Source organism: Sus scrofa, chromosome X (genome assembly GCF_000003025.6).
Source record: "Sus scrofa isolate TJ Tabasco breed Duroc chromosome X, Sscrofa11.1, whole genome shotgun sequence".
NCBI classification, from domain to species: Eukaryota; Metazoa; Chordata; class Mammalia; order Artiodactyla; family Suidae; genus Sus; species Sus scrofa.
Window position 1 is genome coordinate 32926611 of NC_010461.5, and position 21522 is coordinate 32948132.

At 41.0% G+C, this 21522-nt stretch overlaps 2 pseudogenes; both read right to left on the reverse strand.

Annotated features, from left to right (window-relative positions):
• Nucleotides 1043-1842, reverse strand: LOC110257725 (annotated as a pseudogene).
• On the reverse strand, nt 5768-7212 carry LOC110257670 (annotated as a pseudogene).

A 21522-nucleotide genomic window follows, 5' to 3' on the forward strand; every position in this document is an offset into this window, starting at 1 on the left:
AATAGAGTTCCCTTGTGGTGCAATGAGTTAAGGACCTGACATTGTCACTGTAAGGATTCTGGTGGCTGCTGTGGCTTGGATTTGATTCCTGGCCCCAAAACATCCACATGCTGTGGGTAACGGCCAGAAACAAACAAACAAACAAAATGAGCTATATTGTACTCCAGGGTCTCTGTGGTATTTGGTATAGGTAGTGAACATTCTAAATACCACTTAGGTCACAATTACAAGTAGCACTTTCGGAGTTCCTGTCGTGGCACAGTGGTTAATGAATCTGACTGGGAACCATGAGGTTGCAGGTTCGATCCCTGGCCTTGCTCAGTGGGTTAAGGATCCAGCGTTGCCGTGAGCTGTGGTGTAGGTCACAGCCGAGGCTCGGATCCCACGTTGCTGTGGCTGTGGTGTAGGCTGGCAGCTACAGCTCCGATTGGACACCTAGCCTGGGAACCTCCATATGCCGCAGGAGCGGCCCTAGAAAAGGCAAAAAGACAACAACAACAACAAAAAATAGAAACAAATAGCACTTTATTCCATTAAGAGTATTATGTAACTCATGATTGGTCTAGGAGTATGGCCAGCTATGTTAAAATGCACATGTACACACACGGACATACAATCTACTAAAGCAGTGAGAGTGAGACACAAGACCTATAGAGACGATTATCTTTTACCAATCTGATATTACTTGTTTCACATGTCAAATTCCTTTCATAGTTGGGACAAAGGAATGAATCCTTTTTCGGGTTTTTTTGTTTGTTTTTTGGTTTTTTTTTTTTTTGTTTTTTGTTTTTTTTTCCTTTCTAGGGCTGCACCCACAGCATATGGAAGTTCCTAGGCTAGGGGTCTAATTGAAGCTGTAGCCGCCAGCCCAAGCCACAGCCGCAGCCAAGCCAGACCCGAGATGTGTCTGCAACCTACACCGCAGCTCATGGCAACGCCAGATCTTTAACCCACTGAGCGAGGCCAGGGATTAAACCTGCATCCTCATGGATATGAGTCAGATTCGTTTCCATTGAGCCACGACGGGAACTCTGGGAACGGACCTTTCTAAATGGCCACCTCTCATCATTTGCAAGGGTGGACCAGTTCCATAGACTCTGCACCACCGCCCTGTGCTTTCCCATCTCAGTTCACCTTGGACGGCACGCGGTCCAGAGTCAAGAGAGGTGAGGAGGCATCTTCTCCGAGCAGAGGGGAGTTCTGATAGGTCTTTTCTGTCGTAGAGGTGAAAGGTTTTAGAACAGTGTCACTCTCTATTAGCCTCCTCTGCCTTTGCTCCCTGATCAAGCAGGGTCAGGGGATGGCAGGATCTAAAACGTTCCCGAACAAGGTCTCGTGCGAAACGAATGCCTCCCCCTTGCTCAGAAGCTCCATCTCAGCTCAGAAGGGTCCTGTGGAAACGTGCCCTCAAAGACAGACCAGCCCCCGGAGAAGCCAACCAAGCTCTCGCACGGTATTTTCAGTTAGAGGCCGTGTTCAGAAACCCGCCAGGGAGACGTTTTTGACCGACAGCAAAGCACACCATTTGAGAACGCGGGCCTCAATTACGTTTAACAAAGGGGGCGAATCCGAACCTTTTAAAAAGATGGCCAGCATACTTACAGTTTTTTCATCATTTTCAAAAGCTTCTCTCGCTTCTTCAAACGTGCAGACTTCTTCTTTGCATTCACGCTCAATGTTGCCCTGTCTTATTTCCTCAAAAAATCCATTAGCTCTTGGGTAGCGTTTTAATACTGAATTGGCTTTTTCTCCTGTGAGGAAAACTAAAAAGAGATACAATAATAAGCACAACATTGTAATCTTAGAAACATGTGGAAAGTCGAGACACAGGGTGAAATCGGCTACCTGCTCTTTGGAAACACAGCCAACACCCTCCCTACACCTCTTTCTGCGGGTCAGCAAGGAGGTAACATCAGCTCTGAACCAGCCAGTCTGCTGTCTTCCTCCTCCTGTGGGTATGTCCTTTCAGTGGCAGCTGCCCTGGGCAGGGACAGGGACCTGATCCACTAGGCTGCGTCCAGACTTTAGCACCTTCCTGCCAACCATGGGTGTTTACATATAGTCATAATAATACCACTGCTTATCCTCAGGACGGTAAGAGGAGGCCCTCGGGCCTTCTGCTCCTGAACAGCGGTAGCCGATCAAAATCCAGTCTCGGGACTCTTCGTCTTTGTCCCCCTAACGGAAAATAAATGAAACCCCAAGTGACCTAAGATAACCCAGATAAACCCAGAGACCCCTAGTTGCAGGCAAAGGCGATGCTGTGTAGTTACACTGTTGGCCACGGGGGAAGTCTGGGTGACAAAACCGTTTTGATAGGCTAAGATAAATGGGGCCATATCCATATCAAGGAAGAACTAACAGTTTTGTTCCTAAAAGTGCTTAAGTAATATACAGGGTGATGCTTTAATGTACCGAACCCCATTCGATTCTCTTTCAGAAAAAGTTCTTCTGCCTGACCTCTAGTGATACTACACACAGTTAAGATGCACACCCATGGTAGCCTGTGCAATAAAAGGCAATAGCAAATAGTGAATACACATACACACATACACTTATGGAGAATTATTTTATTTTTCCATACAAGTAAATATGAGCTGTAATTTAATTACATAACTAAAAAAAAAAAATCTTTCTACGCTGCAAGCAAAAATGTAATGCCATCAGAATTTAATCCCGGAGTTCCCGTCGTGGCGCAGTGGTTAACGAATCCGACTAGGAACCATGAGGTTGCGGGTTCGGTCCCTGCCCTTGCTCAGTGGGTTAACGATCCGGCGTTGCCGTGAGCTGTGGTGTAGGTTGTAGATGTGGCTCGGATCCCGCGTTGCTGTGGCTCTGGCCTAGGCCGGTGGCTACAGCTCCGATTTGACCCCTAGCCTGGGAACCTCCATATGCCGCGGGAGTGGCCCAAGAAATAGCAAAAATACAAAAAAAAAAAAAAGTTATGTCAAGGGTTTGGAAAATTTCTTAGTCTTATGAACTTCTAAGATTGTGAAAGGCACATTAGGGGCATTTCATGATTTTTTCAAGTCAGTACTAAGAAAGTTTGTTAAAATATGTGTTTTCCAAAGGACATGTGGAAATAAATGAAGACTAGAAAGAGCGTGGCTTTTAAAAAAAATGAATAGGATACCAGTGAATTTCAATTTTCCTTCATTATTGAAATGTGTTTTTCATGGGATATGATATATTGATAACTCACCTACTATTTCTTCAGTATCCAAATTAGAATCCGCCTCTGGTCCTTGCAGGTGGTAACAGTGGTCAGCCCACAATGACAGTTTCCGTGCTTCTGCACTTCATCAGGGTAGCCTTCGTGAAAACTGACTTTGAGTGTGGCTAAATGATGGAGTCAGCCCATTCTCTCCCAATAAAGTAATGATAAACTGGAGAAAACAACCATTTCAGTTTCTCTGGAATGAATAAAAAGCATGTATGTACAAGAGCTCCCGTTGTGGCTCACTGAGTTACGAACCAGACTAGAATCCGTGAGGATGTGGGTTTGATCCCTGGCCTCACTCAGTGGGTTAATATCTATCTGGTGTTGCCATGAGTGGTGGTGAGTTGCTGTGGCTGTGCCACAGGCCGGCAGCTGCAGCTCTGATTCAACCCCTATCTGGGAACTTCCATATGCTGCAGGTGCAGCCCTGAAAAGCAAAAAAAAAGCATACAACATATGAAGAATGTTTATTCAAGCCCACATTATAAGGGAGACAGCTTCTACAGAAGAAATCCAGGCAAAAATTGTAGATTGCAGAATCTAAAATGCCTACTTTTGTGAAACTATTATGACAAGCAATAAATGTAAACTCCCTGAAAGGGCTTAGATGGTATCCTTAGAAGACAAGGACATTGAAGCAGCTGTTATTAGTACATGCCAAACAATTAGGCAAACCATATTTAAAGATTAAAATGCGAATGTGAATACAATGATTTTGTCAAATAGAGGGTAAATTAAGTTGTCCAATAACATTAAAAGGAATGGACTTGAAATGTAGAGCTACAAGAGTACAATGATTAAAATGAAAAAATTCACCAGAGTCTTCATAGCAGATTTGAGCTGGCAAAGAAAAATCCATCAAGTGTAAGGAAAATTGCTGTCACATTTGGAATGGATGGGCAGTGGGGTCCTACTGTATAGCACAGGGAACTCTGTGTGATTGGGTCACCTTGCTGTATAACAGAAATTGGAGAAATATTGTAAATCAACTATGATTTAAAAAAAAACAAAAAGCAGTGCAGCCCCTTTGGCACCTTGATTTCAGCCCACGGAGCCCTGTGTTGGACTTCTAGCCTCTGGGGCTGTAAGATAATAAATTTATACTGTTTTAAGCTAGAAAATAATAATAAAAAAATAAAAAGATCAGTGCCAACTAAGTCCAAAGGAAGCAGGGTAAGGAAATATTAAAATTAGATCAGAAAAAGAATAGAGAAAAACCATGCAAAAGTCAATATAGATTTCTTACGAGGATTTCTGAGTCATAATCTGTTGTGCTCAATGCTCTGACTGGTGGATGGTGAAGTAACAAGATGTTTCTGGAATCTCAGGCGTCAACCTTCTGGTTTCAGCATCTTATTTCTACATGCTTATGGTTAGCAGGCAGTTAATATTTTCTGCTTTGTGGGATTTTAATACCTCCAAAGAAACTCAAGGATATGGCTCAGGGTATTAGCTATAGCCCTTGAGAAGGACCAAAAGGTCCTTGACTTTGTTGTATAGCTAAACTATTATTATTTTCTCTTGGTTGACTGTTTTCCTTTGTTTCTGCACATTCTCACATCTCTAAGGACATCTGTTCTTTGGAATTCAGGGAAGGCCTGGAAGGCTAATGCTCTCTACAAACAAGAGGGGAGCGGGGGGGACACAGGGATTCTGCCCCAGGAAGGACTGGCAGAGTCATACCTGATTTCCACCTGAGCTCCAGATGCAGTCTTCTGGCACTTGCAAGATATTTCCACTCACATATGTAATAAGCATCTCAGATTTTACAGGACATTCCTTTTCCAATCCTTTCTTTCTCCCAGCTATGTCCCTAGAATAATAAATAGCAACACCTTCAACACAGGCGTTCAAGTCCAATCATTGGAATGTAGACTCTTTTCTCCCATTTCCCATTCCTCACCTCTGGCCCATCAGCAAATCTTGGGTCCTTGTCCAAGATCTGGAATGTGTGCAGGTCTCTTCATTCCTGTAGCAACCACCACAGTTCAACCATCATTGTCTCTCTGGACCCGCTGCAGTGTCTCCTAGCTTGTCTGCCAGCCTTGAGTCTTACCCCTCCCTACAGTCTTCAAATCAGCTGGAATAATTGGCTGAAAACTCACAGAGATTTATTCTACTTTATATTAAATATGACAAATGTGACCTTAACCTCGACTTTGTATTTTTCAGCCCTTCTCATGAGGTAATTTGAGGGGTTGTTTGGGGGTTTTTTGGTACCATCTTACTTTAATGGAAGAAAGGGTCCAATGGAAAGAAAGAAAGAGATATTTGGATGCTTTGTGAGGGCACTATGCCCACCAGCATCATGACCTGGGAAATCACCCCCACGTGTACGGGAAAGTCAGCCTATGGCCGGGTGACCATTATCACGTTCTCTCAGGGTGAGCTTGACAAAGAGGGACTCTGCCATACCTGTCCTAGGACCCCCAGGCTGCTACCCAGAAGCAACAAAGGATAACATTTGCATAATTCAATGAGCCAAACGTTTTCAGGGCAGGGTGAAAACACCCTTCATTTCGTATCTTTTCCAATTCCATTCTTCACTTCTTCCTAAGAGGCAACCAATAGTATGAATTCTGTACTTCTGTTTGTTCTTTTTTTAAATATCATCTTACCCCGCACAAACACCCACATACATTAGGGCCTCAGATGAGCCAACCCCCCCTCACCACTTTGCTCATAAGGAAAGGCTGTGTTGTGTTTTCCAGGGTCCCATAGAACACCTCCCCCCTCCATCTGTGGAGATCCTGAGCTGCACGTGGACAGGGCACGTGTCGGCGGAGAGACTCCTGGAGGCCCGTTTTAAGACTTAAAAGGTGAGACACTGGCACACACACAGCAACCAGAGACCTTTATTTACTGAAGAACCAGTAGCTTTACGGGAAGAAATGGCAAAAGGGACCGAAGAAAGACCTGAGTGAACTTTGTCTGCAAGGGCAATATTGTGGGGGCCACGCGGGCATGGTGGCCTTGGACAGTTGCCCCGTGGCTCCGGGGAGGGCAGTCCAGGGTCAGTCCTTGTGGCTGTCACCCAGGGTGAGCTTGCCAAAGAGGTACTCGGCCATCTCAAGCTCCGGGGCCCCCATCTGGCTCAGGGTGGTGACATGGTCCCCCAGCTCTTTGATGAACTCGACCTGCTGGTCCAGGTAGCGACTCTTGAGGAAGTGACAGAGCTGGGCGTCGCTCTTGTGGGTGGCCAGCCGGTGCAGGTCGAGCAGGCTCTGGTGGACGCGCTTCTCCAGGTGCAGGGCGCACTGCAGGGCCCGGAGGCCGCCCCCCCAGGCTTCCAGGTCGGGCTTCCTGATGTCGCGGAAGCAGAGGCGGCCCCCGCGCCGGTTCTGCAGGCTCATCAGCTCCTGGGCGCGCTCGCTGCGCTCGTGGGAGCGGCGCAGGAAGCAGCGGGCCAGGGGCTTCCCGGCCCCGTCCTCGCGGTCGAAGGAGAAGGCCATGAGCAGGTAGGCGTAGGAGGCGTGCAGCTCCAGGTTGGCGTGGCCGTTGAGGGCGGCCTCGCACTCGGGGTGGAAGTTCTGGCGCACCTGCGAGGGCGGCGTGATCACAAGGGCGGGCGGCGCGGGCCCCAAGGCCAAGGGGAAGGCGGCGCGGAAGCGGGGGCTGCGGGGCGGGCAGCGGCGGGGGCGCCGGCGGCGCCGGCCGCCTCGGAGCGTCCCCAGGGCGGGCGATGGGGAGGGCCGGGGCCGGTGGGCTCCGGGCCTGTTGGCGGGGGCCTGGGCGCCGGCTCTGGGATGGACCGGAAACCGCGTGGTTGTGCGGGGCGGGCGAGGTGGGCTTGGGGGACCGTTACCGGAAGTGGGTGGAAGGGCGAAGGGGCGGGGTCTGGGGGGCGGGGTCGACGGGGCGGGGTCGACGGGGCGGGGTCGACGGGGCGGGGCATGACCCCTGTGGGGCAGGTTCTTTGGAAGCCTGGGGGAGGCAGGGCCGCTTTGACTGCCCATCTGGGGTCTAACGAAGGTCTCATTATGCAGCAACATTTTCAATTTGTGAGACCTTTATCTTTTCCTCTTCTTTCCTTCTGTAGCAGCCTTTTCTTCTTTTATACATCCATTTTCTTCCCTTAATATTTTGAGAACGTGAATTTGACATTTTGGTAAAATTCTATTCTTTCTGTTTCCTGTATTACATCTGGGGTTCCCCTCCCGCCCCAGAAACAGTTCATTTTGTTCGTGATCTTCTCTTTTACTTTCCGCAAACCTTTGGTAAATCCTTTCTTCGTTTAAATTTAGGGATAAAGGACTCCTTTGATTGGCCTTGATTAGGATGGATCTGCTCTAGAGTTGTGAGGTCCATTTCTCTAACAGTCTCCTTGCAATGGGAGCGAAGAGCGTGTCAGTTATTCAGCGCCCTTCTCCTTGAGGGCACCTGGCATGGAGCTTGCAGGTAGGCGAAGGATCTAAACTTTTGTCAGATTAAGATGGTATTTCTGACACTGAAGACAAATGTTTTTCCTTTTGAGGTAGCTTTGTCTTGTTCTTTCCCTTCTGTTCAGATTTATAGTTGTCAAACTTAGTGTATTTGGAGTTCAATTTTGGGAGATTAAAGGTGGTCAAATGTGCTTATGCCCAGTGAAAGTAGACGTAAGAGAGACAGGGCTTACGTCTTATACAAATGGGTTGTCCCCAGGGTAGCTTTTTCATGTCACAGTTGACCTAGGACCTTTCCTGGTGCTGCAGTTTCATTTGCTCCTGTTCTGAGATTTTGAATATAATGGGGTTTTCTTTTGCAGATGTTTCAAGTTTTTTGAGTTAACCAGTCTCATAACCTCTGCTTTTCCTTTCTATCAAGGATTCCTTACAGTGTCCGGTCTCCTAGTGGCACTCTCCACTGATTGTGTTTGTGTGTGTGTTGTCTGAGTGTATACACTTTTTGTTAACCACAAGAATTCATTTTTTTTTACTTTTTAAAAATAAAAATACCTATATTTTGAATAGCCAACTTTTTACATCATTCAGAAGCCACAGAATTCTCTCTGGGTGTAGCTATTGGGCAATATTTGATATAATTGGGATGAGAAAAATAGACAAATTAAAAAATCATATTCATGTTAAGAAAAATTACAGCATCAGAGTAATTTTAGAAACATATTCCTTAATAGCATTTATTTTTTCAAGTTCACACAACATTTACAAGGATAGACCATATTGTAGGCCACAATTTATCAATGAATATGAACTCACTCATATCCTAAAAAATAAGTTCTCTGATTATAATAAAATTCCATTAGAAGTCATTAACATAAAAATATGAAAAACACTCAAATATTTGGAGTTGAGTTATACATTTCCAAGAAACCCAAGGATTAAAGAAGAGATCAAAGGAAATTAAAAATAATTTGAAATTGAATGAAAACAAAAAGACAGCATATCAACCTTTGTTGGATATTGCTAAAGCAATGCTTGCATGTTAATGTATAGCATTAAATTCCTATGTTAGAAAATAATGCCTCAAATCCCTTACCTAAAAAGTAGAAAAGGAAAACCAAAATAATCCCAAATCGAGCAGAAGGGAATTTTTAAAATAGAAGCAGAAGCCGGTAGAAAGAAAACCACACAAATAAATAAAAGCAATAGTCAAGTCAGTGATAACAAAGCAGGATCTTTAAGAAAGTTAAACAAGATAAACTCCTAGACAAACTAATCAGGAATAAAAAAAAGAGAGAAGGAACGAGAAGGCACAAAGTAGCAGTGTCAGGAATGTCACTGCAGATCACCGCAGTATACTCACTCAAAAGATGATGAGGGATTGTAATTGTTACATTATGATAAAATAAATATATATTTCAGTTTTCATCTCAAGCTCCAGGTGGGTCTTGAACCCTAGTAATTTTCTAAGTGGTAAGGATCATTGAATAATTTCTTCTTATAATACATAGTGTTTTACCCCAGCTCTAAAAAAAGCTTTGGAATGATAAAGGTGAAAGGAGCATCTTTTGTTATTCGTAACAAACTTCTTTCAACCATGTGAGTTTATGATAATGAGGTGACACTTTTTGGAAATCACCTAAGGATGGGACACTTGTTGTCAGGGAAAACAACATTGTGGTGAGAGGACTGGAATTTTTAGCCCTTCCTTCTGACCTTCAGAGGGGAGAGGAGCTAGAGGTTAAGTTTATCACCAATGACCAATGATTTAATCAGTCATAATGAGGCCGCTATAAAAGACCTAATGGAAGGGGTTCAGACAACTACCTGATTAGTGGACACAAGGAGGTGCTGAGAGAATGATGCTCCATGCCCTGTCCCCTCTTCCTTGCCCTGTGATATGCTTCTATCTGGCTGCTCTTGAGGTTTATCATTTTATAATAAACTGATAATCTAGTAAGTAAACTGTTTTCCTGAATTCGATAAGCCATTGTAGAAAATTCTCAAACCTATAGAGGAGGTCACAGGAACCTCCAATATATAGCCTCTTGGACAGAAGCACCACTAAGAACTTGGATTTGCAGTTGGTGCTTGAAGAGTGGCTGTAGGGTAGCAGCCCTGTGAGACTGAATTCTTAGTCTGTGGGATCTGCTCTAGTTCCAGGTAACTTGTGTCATGATTAAAGATTAGGATGCCCAGTTAGGGTTTGGAAGGTCCAAGAATTGATTGGTTTGGGGGAAAAAAAAACCCACACATTTGTTGTTAGAAGTTGGAATATGGGCTTTATGCCAATAAATTTAACAGCATAAGTAAAATTAAACTGCAGGCTAATCTGATGTTTGAACATAGATACAAACATCCTAAATAAAAATTTACCAAAACAAATCCATAGTAACCACGTGTGCACCTGTAAACAGCATTGTTCACTCAGCAAGAGCTATATATACCCTTTACAACCCTTATCTATTAAGTAAATTGAATTTTGTAGTCAGAATCTTCCCACAAGGAAAATTGAGGCTTAGATAGCTTTGCCAATCAATTCTGCTAAGCATTTAAGTAAGAAAAGCAAATTATACAAACTGTTCCAGGAAATTGAAGAGGTAAGTATACTTCCTGTCATCCTGTGAGGCCAGCATTAACTTGATACCAAAACCAGGCAAAAAATTACAAGAAAACTTAAGACCAGTATCCTTCCTGAATGTACATACAAATACTCTTTTTTTGGTTTTGTTTTGTCTTTTTAGGGCTGCACCCACGGCATATGGAAGTTCCCAGGTAAGGGATTGAATGCAGCTGCCAGCCTACACCACAGCCACAGCAACACCAGATCCAAGCCGTGTCTGCGACCTACACCATAGCTCACAGCAACGCTGGATCCTTAACCCACTGAGCGAGGCCAGGAATCAAGCCTGCGTCCTCATGGATACTAGTCAGATTGGTTTCCGCTGAGCCACAGTGGGAACTCCACGTACAAACATTCTTAACAATTCATATGAAAATGGAATCCAATAATGTACAAAATAATAGTATACTGTGGTCAAATGGAGTTCATTCTAGGAATGCTAGACTAGTCCATCATTAGAAAAATCAATTGATATAATTCATCATATTAACAAACTAAACAAGAGGAATCATATAAAAGCATCTCAGTAGATTTATAAAAACCATTTAGAAAATTCAAATAGCCATTCTTGATTTTTACAAGAAATCTTAACAGATTGGGAATTGGATAGGAAACTTTCTCAACCTGATGTATAACTTCTACAGAAGATCTACACTTAGCATCACACTTATTGATGGAAGATTGAATGATTTCCACCCTAAGATTGGCAACAATACAAGAATGTCCACTCTCACCACCTCTAATTAACACTGAGCTGCCCATCCTAGCTTATGAAATAAGGCAGGCAACGTAAATAAAAGGCACACAAATGGGATATGAATACATAAAACTGTATCTACTTGAAGACAACATAATTGTCGACATAGAAAACCTTGAAGTGTGTACAAGGAAGCTACTAGAAGCAATAAATGAGTTTAATAAGATCTCAGGTTATGAGGCTAGTATACAAAAACCCATTTTATTTCTAAGTGCTAGCAGTATACAATTGAACAAAAGAAAAAACATTAAATACCATTTAAGACTGCACCCCAAAAAATCCCACATGAAATACTTAGGTATAAATCTTATAAAATGTGTGAAGATCTGTACATTGAAAACTACAAAACCCAGTAAAAAAAAAATCAAAGACTACCTAAACAAACAACATGGATTAGAATACTCGATATTGTCATGTCACTTTTCCCCAAAACTGATCTATATAGTCAACAATATTCCAATTAAAATGCAAGCATGACTTTTTGTAGAATTAGATAAGCTAGCTAATAAGCTAATATACAGCAACAACAAAATTAGAATATCTGAAAAAAGTGAAAAAAAAAACAATATTGAAGACTCACACTATCTAATTTCAAACCTTATTATAAAACTAGAATATTCAAAATGGTATTGCACTGAAAATATTTTACATAAATGAATGGAACGGAAATAGAGATGAATAGAGCAGAAATGTACCCACATCGGTATGGTCAATTTAACTTTGAAATAGGAAAGGCCATTCAATAAGGAAGGACATTCTTTTCAGTGAATGGTGAACAACATCTATCTGCAAAAAATAGAAATGAAAAAACTTAATTCATTTATTTTAGAAAATAAAACTTAACGCAGTGTTGATCACACACCTACACATAAAAAATGGAGCTATACAAGTTCTCAAGAATGCATAGGAGGCGATCTTTGAGACCTCAGATGAGACAAAAATTTCTTAGATGGCACCAAAACATGATCCATAAAAGCAGAAAATAATAAATTGAATTTCATTAAAATCAGTAACTGATATAGAGTTCCTACTGTGGCTCAGTGGAAACAAATCTGACTAGGATCCATGAGGACACAGGTTCGATCCCTGGCCTCTCTCAGTGGGTTAAGGATCCAGCATTTATCATGAGCTGTGGTGTAGGTCACAGATGTGGCTCATATCTCACATTGCTATGGCTGTGGCGTGGGCCAGTGCCTGAAGCTCTGTTTCGACTCCTAGCCTGGGAACCTTCATGTGCATGGGTGCAGCCCTTAAAAAAAAGACAAAAAAATAAAATTAATAATTTATGTTCTTAGGAGTTCCCATCGTGGCGCAGTGGTTAACGAATCCGACTAGGAACCATGAGGTTGCGGGTTCGGTCCCTGCCCTTGCTCAGTGGGTTAACGATCCGGCGTTGCCGTGAGCTGTGGTGTAGGTTGCAGACGCGGCTCGGATCACGCGTTGCTGTGGCTCTGGCGTAGGCCGGTGGCTACAGCTCCGATTCAACCCCTAGCCTGGGAACCTCCATATGACGCGGGAGTGGCCCAAGAAATAGCAACAACAACAACAACGACAAAAAAAAAAGACAAAAAGACAAAAAATAATAATAATAATAATAATTTATGTTCTTAGAAAAGTTCCATTTAGAGAATGAAAAGACAGTGCACAGACTGGCAGAACATATTTACAAATCACATATCTGGTAATGAACTTGTATCTAGACTACGTAAAGAACTCTCAGTAATAACAAAGGAGAGAAAAAGTGAGTGAAAGCTTTGAACACACATTTTACGAAAAAGTGAAATACATGGATGACAAATAAGCACATGAAGATATGCTCAAAATCATTAGTCAATAGTGGGATGGACTGGGAGTCTGGGGTTAATAGATGCGAACTCTTGCATTTGACAATGGATATGCAATGAGGCCCTGCTGTACAGCACAGGGAACTATATGCTCAGTCATTTGTGATGGAACATGACAGAGGATAATGTGAGAAAAAGAATGTATGTATATATGTATGACTGGGTCACTTTGCTGTATAGTAGAAATTGACAAAACACTGTAAATCAACTATAATGGAGAAAATAATCCTTTAAAAAATTTTTAAAAAAAATCATTAGTCAGTAGAGAACTTCACATTAAAACCACAATGAGCCATCACTGTACAACTGTTAGGCTGTCTAAAATTGAGGCACTAGCAATAAGGATGCAGACCACCTGGAACTTTCATTTAATGCTGATGGGAGTGAAGAGTGGGGCAGTCACATTGGCTTATGGTTTGTCAGTTTCCTTTAAAAGTTGACATACATTTACTACATGACACAGCAACTTTACTCCTAGTTATTTATTCAGGTGAAGTGAAAAACCTATATTCGCTCTAAAACCTCTCTATGGATGTTTATACTTCCTTTTTTGTCATTGCCCAAATCTGTCAAAAGCAAGTATCTTTCAGCTGATGAATGGAAATGCAAACGATGTTATATCTATATCATGGAATTCTACTCATAAAAAGGGATGAATTACTGACCGATTCAACAGTGTGGATGAATATATACTGCATTATGCTAATGAAAGAAGTTACATTCCAAAGACTACATACATACTTTGTTTATATGACATTCTGAAAAAGGCAAAACTCTTATGGACACTGAAAATAGGTAAGCTTTCTGAAGGCAGAAGAGAGGTTTACTACCAGGAACACAAGATGGGGATTTGGGGGAGTAATGAAACTCTTATATCTTGATTGTGGTGGTGCCTAACAAAACTGTATGTTTTTGTCAAAATTCTCGGAATTGGACATCAAAAAGCATGAATTTTGTTGCATGCAAATTATAGCTTAATTTAAAAAATTCAACTAAATCAGGGACAGAAGAGAAGAAACTAGGAGTTGAGCCAGGGAAATACAACAGCAGACATGTACACAAACATACACATATACGCATACTCACATATATAACCTAAAAGCACTTACAAAGAAATAGTCAACTCAGTACACATTCATGCAGAGTCACACAGATCTAGGAGAAACCACAGTGAGTGATGGCTTGAAGCCAGAACTTCATTCCCTGCTCAGGAATCGAACCTGGGCAGCCTGAGGGAAAACTGGAATCCTAGCCACTAGACCCCCTGGGGCTAGAGGTTAAAAGCAGAACTGCCAGGATTCCTGCCCCCCCTCCCCCATTGAAAGCAAGAATGTTTCAAGGAGGCAAAGAGTGTAGAAACAGGTGCAAAGTTTATTATTAGAGACACAGGACAACATGTGGGAGAGCACACCTTTTAGAAGCAAAGCAGCACACTCAGAGAGGAGTGTGGACACCCCTGCTGGGGGGGGGGGGTTAAGTCACTTACATAGGGGCAGTTCTTCCAGGTCTTTGTTTTCCTTCGGGCCAATTATCTGGCTTTGTTTCTCACACCTGATTGAACCCAGGGCCCTCCCAGATATGCCTGTGCATCTTGTGGTGGAGATGGATTCCAGAGCAAGGGCCTATGGGAAGCTTACCAGGACTTATTATGGCCTGGTGCGCCCTCCCTTTCCAACCCGACCCTTCGGAGTATTTCTGCACGTGTGGAGTTGGGGGTCTCCCTGGCCCTGAAGGTAGGAAGTATGTGACCTCTTGCTCTTTTGCCCAAGCAGGGCTCAGCCCCTCTCTGCCCCTGCCATTACCGTTGTTTCAAGCGTCCACAGAAGACAAAGTCCAGTTATTTACCCTATTCCTGTTGTTATTTCTATCTTGAAGTATAAGCAAGTGGCTGATTAGAAATGTCTATCCTGGAACTTACCTATCTCCTGCCTCACTATGAGTGGCAGAGTGATCCACACATGCCCTAGGAAGACAGTAAGCCAATGCTAAGTGCTTCCTGCAGCAAAAATAGTAACTGGGCTGAGAACTATTGATAGCGTAGCTTAATTTTTCCCCAGTTTCTGTGTAAAAATTTCATGCAATATAAACTAAAAAGCCTAACATAGTTCACATCAAAATATGGATAAAAAATACTTTCAGGATATATTTCTACTTTTTAAAGTAATACTTGATGACTCCTTTAAAGTTAGTGACATATTAAAAAGTGTTAACTTCAGTTTCAGAAAAAAAGAAACAGTGACTAATGCATACTTTCTATTCTGATGACTTTTGTGTAGCCTTTCTGACCATATCCTCATTGTATGGGTGTAATGATATGAGAATTTTGTTGACTGTAATTTCTTGGGGGAAGAAGATTATACTATTTTTATGCTTAAGTTTTATCCTGCCTATAAAGAGAAAAAAGAATTACTATTTCTTCTGGATAGGGAAACAAATCTGTAGCATAAAATGAAATCTGAAGAAATTCTTTATCATGTAAATTATTTTCATTTTCACAAGACTTCTGAATATATTGGACTCTGTATAGGAAATAAATTTTAATCAAGAAGTGATAGAGCATTTTAGAAAACATCCTTGTGCAAAGAACACTATCAACATTTTTTTCCTTCTCATTTATTTCCTTTTTTTTTTGTTATTTCCTCAATACAATTTTTTTCTACTGTACAGCATGGTGACCCAGTTACACATACATGTACACATTCTATTTTCATACGTTATCATGCTCCCCATCATAAGTGACTAGACATAGTTCCCAGCTCTACACAGCAGGATCTCATTGCTAATCCATTCCAAAGACAATAGTTTGCACCTGCTAACCCTAATCTCCAGATCCACCCCACTCCTTCTGCCTCCCTCTGGGCAACCACAAGTCTATTCTCCAAGTCCATGATTTTCTTTTCTGTGGAAAGGTTCCTTTGTGCCATATATTAGATTCCAGATATAACTGATAGCATATAGTATTTGTCTCTCTCTTTCTGACTTACTTCACTCAGTATGAGAGTCTCTAGTTCCATCCATGTTGCTGCAAATGGCATTATTTCATTCTTTTTTATGGCTGAGTAGTATTCCATTGTGTATATATACCACCTCTTCCAAATCCAATCATCTGTCAATGGACATTTGGGCTGTTTCCATGTCTTGGCTATTGTGACTAGAGCAGCAATGAACATGCGGGTGCATGTGCATTCCTTAAGGAAAGTTTTGTCCGGATATGTGCCCAAGAGTGGGATTGCTGGGTCATATGGCAGTTCTATGTATAGTTTTCTAAGGTATCTCCAAACTGTTCTCCATAGTGGCTGTACCAGTTGACATTCCCACCAACAGTGCAGGAGGGCTCCCTTTTCTCCACAGCCCCTCCAGCACTTATTTGTGGACTTATGAATGATGGCTTTCTGACTGGTGTGAGATGGTATCTCATGGTAGTTTTGATTTGCATTTCTCTTATACTCAGGGATGTTGAGCATTTTGTCATGTGCCTGTTGGCCGTCTGTATATCTTCCTTGGAGAATGGTCTATTCAGGTCTTTTGCCAATTTTTCCATTGGGTAGTTGGCTTTTTGCTGTTGAGTTGTACAAGTTGCATGTATATTCTAGAGATTAAGCCTTTGTCAGTTGAATCATTCAAAATGATTTTCTCCCATTCTGCCTGTTGTCTTTTTGTTTTCTTTTTGGTTTCCTTTGCTGTGCAAAAGCTTGTCCATTTGATTAGGTCCCATTGGTTTATTTTTGCTTTTATTTCTCTTGCTTTGGGAGACCTGAGAAAATATTCATAAGGTTGATGTCAGAGAATGTTTTGTCTACGTTCTCTTCCAGGACTTTGATGGCGTCTTGTCTTACATTTAAGTCTTTAAGCCATTTTGAGTTTATTTTCGTGCATAGTGTGAGGGTGTGTTCTAGTTTCATTGCTTTGCATGCAGCTGTCCAGGTTTCCCAGCAGTGCTTGCTGAATAGACTTTCTTTTCCCCATTTTATGCACTTGCCTCCTTTGTCAAAGATTAATTGACCATAGGTGTCTGGGTTTATTTATTTCTCTATTCTGTTCCATTGGTCTCTGTGTCTGTTTGGTACCAGTCCCACACTGTCTTGATGACTGTGCCTTTGTAATAGTGCCTGAAGTCTGGGAGAGTTATGCCTCCTGCTTGGTTTTTGTTCCTCAGAATTGCTTTGGCAATTCTGGGTCTTTTGTGGTTCCATATCAATTGGTGGATTGTTTGTTCTAGTTCTGTGAAAAATATCCTGGGTAGTTTGATAGGGATTGCATTGAGTCTATAGATTGCTTTGGGTAGTATGGCCGTCTTTACAATATTAATTTTTTCCAACCCAGGAGCATGGAATATCCTTCCATTTCTTTACATCTTCTTTAACTTCCTTGATTGAAGTTTTATAGTTCTTGGCATATAAGTCCTTTACCTCATTGGTCAGGTGTATTCCGAGGTATTTTATTTTTTGGGGTGCGATTTTAAAAGGTATTGTATTTTTGTATTCCTTTTCTAATATTTCATTGTTAGTATACAGAAATGCGACTAATTTCTGTGTTAATCTTATATCCTGTTATTTTGCTGAATTTGTTAATCAGTTCAAGTAGTTTTTGGGTTGAGTCCTTAGGGTTTTCTATGTATAGTATCATGTCATCTACATACAGTGACAGTTTTATCTCTTCTCTTCCTATTTGGATGCCTTTTCTTTTTATTTATGTTGAATATATTTTATATTTGCACATGTCCAATATAGTAATCACAAGACACATATGACAATTGTATAAATGAGAAGTGGCTAATAAAGCCAATTTTTAAGTTTTATTCATTTTAAAACACATACATTTCTATTTCTTATATTTATTTATTTTTTTTACCTTTTTTTTTTCCAACTGTACAGCAAGGGGATCAAGTTATCATTACATATATACATTACAATTACATTTTTTTCCCCACCCATTGTTCTGTTGCAACATGAGTATCTAGACAAAGTTCTCAGTGCTACTCTGCAGGATCTCCTTGTAAATCTATTCTAAGTTGTGTCTGATAACCCCAACCTCCCCATCCCTCCCACTCCCTCCCTCTCCCATCAGGCAGCCACAAGTCTTTTCTCCAAGTCCATGATTTTCTTTTCTGTGGAGATGTTCATATGTGCCATATATTAGATTCCAGATATAACTGATATCATATGGTATTTGTCTTTGTCTTTCTGGCTCATTTCACTCAGTATGAGAGTCTCTAGTTCCATCCATGTTGCTGCAAATGGCATTATTTCATTCTTTTTTTTTATGGCTGAGTCGTATTCCATTGTGTATATACACCACATCTTCCGAATCCAATCCTCTGTGGATGGACATTTAGGTTGTTTCCATGTCCTGGCTATTGTGAATAGCGCTACAATGAACATGCGGGTGCATGTGTCTCTTTTAAGCAGAGTTTTGTCCGGATAGATGCCCAAGAGTGGGACTGCGGGGTCATATGGAAGTTCTATGTATAGATTTCTAAGGTATCTCCAAACTGTTCTCCATAGTGGCTGTACCAGCTGACATTCCCACCAACAGTGCAGGAGGGTTCCCGTTTCTCCACAGCCCCTCCAGCTCTTGTTATTTGTGGATTTATTAATGATGGCCATTCTGACTGGTGTGAGGTGGTATCTCATGGTAGTTTGGATTTGCATTTCTCTTATAATCAATGATGTTGAGCATTTTTTCATGTGTTTGCTGGCCATCTGTATATCTTCTTTGGAGAAATGTCTATTCAGGTCTTTTGCCCATTTTTCCATTGATTGATTGGCTTTTTTGCTGTTGGGTTGTATAAGTTGCTTATATATTCTAGAGATTAAGCCCTTGTCCATTGCATCATTTGAAACTATTTTCTCCCATTCTGTAAGTTGTCTTTTGTTTTCTTTTTGGTTTCCTTTGCTATGCAAAAGCTTTTCAGTTTGGTTAGGTCCCATGGGTTTATTTTTGCTCTTATTTCTATTGCTTTGGGAGACTGACCTGAGAAAATATTCATGATGTTGATGTCAGAGAGTGTTTTGCCTATGTTCTCTTCTAGGAGTTTGATGGTGTCCTGTCGTATATTTAAGTCTTTCAGCCATTTGGAGTTTATTTTTGTGCATGGTGTGAGGGTGTGTTCTCGTTTCATTGCTTTGCATGCAGCTGTCCAGGTTTCCCAGCAATGCTTGCTGAATAGACTTTCTTTTTCCCATTTTCTGTTCTTGCCTCCCTTGTCAAAGATGAATTGACGCTAGGTGTCAGGGTTTATTTCCGGATTCTCTATTCTGTTCCATTCGTCTGTCTGTCTGTTTTGGTACAGGTACCACACTGACTTGATGACTGTGCCTTTGTAATAGTGCCTGAAGTCTGGGAGAGTTATGCCTCCTGCTTGGTTTTTGTTCCTCAGGATTGCTTGGCGATTCTGGGTCTTTTGTGGTTCCATATAAATGTTTGGATTGTTTGTTCTAGTTCTGTGAAAAATGTCATGGGTAATTTGATAGGGATTGCATTGAATCTGTAGATTGCTTTGGGTAGTATGGCCATTTTTACAATATTGATTTTCCCAATCCAGGAACATGGAATATCTTTCCATTTCTTTACTTCTTCTTTAACTTCCTTGATTGAAGTTTTATAGTTCTTGGCGTATAGGTCCTTTACCTCTTTGATCAGGTGTATTCTGAGGTATTTGATTTTATTAGGTGCAATTTTAAAAGGTATTGTATTTTTGTATTCCTTTTCTAATAGTTCATTGCTGGTATACAGAAATGCAACTGACTTCTGAATGTTAATCTTATATCCTGCTACTTTGCTGAACTTATTAATCAGTTCAAGTAGTTTTTGGGTTGAGTCCTTAGGGTTTTCTATGTATACTATCATGTCATCTGCATACAGTGACAGTTTTATCTCTTCTCTTCCCATATGGATGCCTTTTATTTCTTTTGTTTGTCTAATTGCTGTGGCTAGGCCTTCCAAAACGATGTTGAAGAGCAGTGGTGAGAGTGGGCATCCCTGTCTTGTTCCAGATTTGAGTGAGAAGGCTTTCAGTTTTTCCCCATTGAGGATTATATTTGCTGTGGGTTTATCATAAATGGCTTTGATTATATTCAGGAATGTTCCCTCTCTACCCACTTTGGTGAGGGTCTTGATCATGAATGGATTGGACTTTGTCAAATGCGTTGTGTGCGTCTATTGAGATGATCATATGATTTTTGACCTTTTTTTTGTTGTTGTTAATGTGGTGTATGATGTTGATTGATTTGCGTATGTTGAACCATCCTTGTGAACCTGGGATGAACCCAACCTGGTCATGGTGTATAATTTTTTTGATATGTTGTTGGATTCGGTTGGCTAAGGTTTTGTTGAGAATTTTTGCATCTATATTCATCAATGATATTGGGTGATAGTTTTCTTTTTTGGTGGTATCTCTGTCTGGTTTTGGAATGAGGGTGATGGTGGCATCATCGAATGTCTTTGGGAGTATTCCTTCTTCTTCAACCTTTTGGAAGAGTTTAAGGAGGATGGGCACCAATTCCTCTTGATATGTTTGATAGAATTCACCTGTGAAGCCATCTGGTCCTGGACCTTTATTTGTAGGGAGTGTTTTTTATGATATATTCAATTTCATTTCTAGTGATTGGTCTGTTCAGTTGATCTATTTCTTCTTGATTCAGTTTTGTCAGGCTGTAGCTCTCTAGAAAGTTGTCCATTTCTTCTAGGTTGTCAAATTTGTTGGCATACAGTTGTTCATATTATTCTCTCATGATTTTTTGTATTTCTGTAGTATCCATTGTGACTTCTCCTTTTTCATTTCTTATTTTGTTTATTTGGGTTTTTTCTCTCTTCTTGGTGAGTCTAGCCAGAGGGTTGTCAATTTTGTTTACCTTTTCAAAGAACCACCTCTTAATTTTATTGATTTTTTTGTATTTTTTTAATCTCTATTTTATTGATTTCCTCTTTGATCTTTATTATTTCCTTCCTTCTGCTGACTTTAATTTTTTTTGTTCTTCTTTTTCTAATTGATTTAGGTGTTGAGTTAAGTTGTTGATTTGAGATTTTTCTTCTTTTTTGAGGAGGGCCTGTATTGCTATGAATTTCCCTCTGAGCACTGCTTTTGTGGCATCCCACAGATTTTTTGAGTGGATGTGTTTTCATTATCATTTGTCTTGAGGTATTTTTTAATTTCCTTCTTGATTTCCTCATCAACCCATTGATTTTTTGGTAGCATGTTGTTTAGTCCCCATGTAGTCAGTTTTTTCTCATTCTTTTCCTGTGGTTGATTTCTAGTTTCATGCCATTGTGGTCAGAGAAGATACTTGAAATAATTTCTATACTCTTAAATTTGTTGAGATTAGCTTTGTGCTCCAGCATGTGATCAATTCTTGAGAATGTTCCATGTGCACTTGAGAAGAATGTATATTCTGCTTTTTGGGATGAAATGTCCTGAAAATGTTGATTAAGTCTAACTTTTCTATTGTGTCCTTTAGGATCTCTTTTGCCTTATTGATTGTCTGTCTAGAGCATCTGTCCATTGATGAGAGTGGGATGTTAATGTCTCCTACTATGATTGTATTCCCATCAATTTCTCCTTTTATGTCTGTTAGTATTTGTTGGAGATATCTGGGTGCTCCTAGATAAGGGGCATATTTACTGACAATTGTAATATCCTCTTTGTGAATGGATCCTTTAACCATTAAATAGTGTCCTTCATTATCTTTCTTTATGGCCTT